Raw genomic sequence first — 2632 nt, 5'->3', positions numbered from 1 at the left:
ATTTATTACAAAACAATGAAAACTGAAAATTATTTAAGAAAGTATGAAGGAAAAATTGAGTAAATCTAAAAGAGTTGGAAGGAAATGACAAAACAGAGACAGAAATCAATGAATAAGAAACAAACAATAAAGTCCATACACAAAAAACAAAAACTGGTTCTTTGAAAAAAATTATTAAAATTATTTCTAACAAGAATAAAGTGTACACACTCATACGAATGACAAAACAGAACTATAGTCCAGAGCTAGAAGAAGGGAGAGGAGGAGGCGAGGGGGGATATGGGAAGAGGAGGGAGGGTATTTGGGGGGACCCCACCTAATGTGCATGATGCAATGATACATTTTGAAACTATTAAGAAATGAGTATAATTGTGATGGATGTGTTACTTAGTTCAATGTAAGCATTTCACCTTGTATATCAAAGCAGTACCCCAAACCCTATAAATGCATCAATGTACAAAGTTATGATTTAATAAAAAATAATTTAAAAAAATAAAGTGTACAAATAAAAATGCTAGAAACAAAAAGGGAGATATAACTATAGAAACAGTATGAACTTTTTTTAAATCATATGGACATTTTAAAGAGCCCTATGTACATAAATTTGAACATTTAGGTAAAATGGAATTTTTCCTATAAAGGTGTTAATTAACAAAAATCACTGTACATAGGAAGCCTAAAAAAAAATAATGATTAAAAAAGTTGAATCAGTAATCAAAATCGCTTTTCTGCCCCCACCAAAACCAACCCCAAAAGGGCAAGTTTAAAAAAAACTACTGAATAGATTAAAATGGAGAACAATAAAATCGAAGTACACTTTGTACACATCACCTTGCTGAAAACAGAATGTTCCAGTCCCCTGGAAGTACCGACCTGCCTTCCCCTCTCCTCCTCCTCTACTTTTCTCCTTTGTTTTTCTCTCTAATTTTACTATTTACGGACATATCCCTAAATAATATATTTTCAACATGGCCTTTCATTTGAAATTTAAATGGACAGAATCACACTATAAATATTCTTTGCAACTTGTTTCATCTTCTTAACATAACATTCATAAGAAACAGCCATGTTTCACTTACCATCACTAAGTGAATTTAACATTCAATCACTAAATTAATATAACGATTTATTTCTCCATTCTCTTCTCAATGAACATCCGGGTTATTTCCAGTTCAAACAATGTGGCTCTTTGCAATCTTACATCTGTCTTCCCGTGTAGATGGGCAAGAATGCCTCTAGAGCAGCACGAGTCACAGAAAAGTCACCATGATCCACGTATGAGAATTGCATGTGAACTTAAATTTTATCCTGGCCATATTAAAAAGTCAAAAAAGCTCTATAAGAGATGAAATTAATTTTGATAGTATTCTATTTACACCAATATATCCAAAATATTACCATTTCAACTTGTGCCAATATTTCAAAATAAATGTGAATGAAATATTTAAATTGTTTTCACACTAAATCTCCAAAATCCACTGTGTACTTTAACACTTACAGGACATTTCAGCACAGTCTGGACACTTTTCATGGACCCAGTGACTACGTGTGGCTAGTGGCTACTACATTACACAACACAACAGCTGAGTATGTGCCAAAAAGTAGAATTGTGGTTTGTAAAATACGCACATTTTCAGCATCTGTCAATAATGACAATTTTTTTCCATTTATCATGCCAATTTACACTCTGACCAGAAGTCTTCAAGAGTTCCTGTTATTGCATACCCTTGTCAACAACTGGTGGTTTCAGATCCAATGACTTTTACCAATCTTGTTAGAACGCATTGACAAGTTGCATTGCTTTGGTTTCTCAAGATCTACAAACTTTTTGAGTGTTTATTGATTGTGTTCCCCTTCTGTGCCACCATGTCTATCAAATATTTTACTCATTTGTTGATTGGATTGTTCATCTTTTTCATGTTGATTCTGTTTTTTGAGACAAAGTCTCACTATGTCACCCTCAGTAGAGTACCATCACATCACAGCTCACAGCAACCTCAAACGCTTGGGCTTAAGCGATTCTCTTGCCTTAGCCTCACAAATAGCTGGGACTACAGGCACCTGCCACAACACCTGATTATTTTTTTGTTGTAGTTGTCATTGTTGTTTGGCAGGCCCAGGCTGGGTTCAAACTCGTAAGCTCCAGTGTATGTGGCTGGCACCCTGGCCCCTGAGTTACAGGCACTGAGCCTCTTGTCAATTTTTAAGGGAGCTTCTATGTTCTGGATACTAATCCTCTCACAGTTACAGGTGCTGAACATATTTTTTTCTATTATGTGATCTTTCTTTCTTCCTGAGTTCAAGGGATCCAGAATGGCCTTGGCCTCCCAGAATGCTAGGATTACAGGTGTGAGCCACCGCGCCCAGCCTTATAGGATTTTTTCTTTTTACTGTCTTTAAGATGTTTCTGATAAACAAAAGTTCTTGATTTTAAATGTAATCAAATGGATTAATCTTTTCCTAGATCAGTGGTTCTCAACCTTCCTAATGCCTCAGGTGTTTAGTACAGTTCCTGTGGGTCATGACCCACAGGTTGAAAACCACTGTCCTAGATGGATTGTGGGTTTTGCTTATTTAAAAAAAATCATTTTGGTGCTTGTGGCTCAAGGAGTAGGGCACTGGCCCCATATAC

At 35.7% G+C, this 2632-nt stretch overlaps 1 protein-coding gene across 1 annotated transcript in view; it reads left to right on the top strand.

Moving 5' to 3' along the window:
• Positions 1–2632, top strand: part of ANTXR1 (anthrax toxin receptor 1) — a 241927-nt gene that overhangs the window by 238189 nt on the left and 1106 nt on the right. The gene's annotated exons all lie outside the window — the stretch shown is intronic.

The sequence above is a fragment of the Otolemur garnettii genome, unplaced genomic scaffold (genome assembly GCF_000181295.1).
Source record: "Otolemur garnettii isolate 467f Iridium unplaced genomic scaffold, OtoGar3 scaffold00068, whole genome shotgun sequence".
Lineage (NCBI taxonomy): Eukaryota > Metazoa > Chordata > Mammalia > Primates > Galagidae > Otolemur > Otolemur garnettii.
The sequence above is the reverse complement of the archived record's forward strand: the minus strand, read 5'-3'. Positions and strand labels throughout refer to the sequence as shown.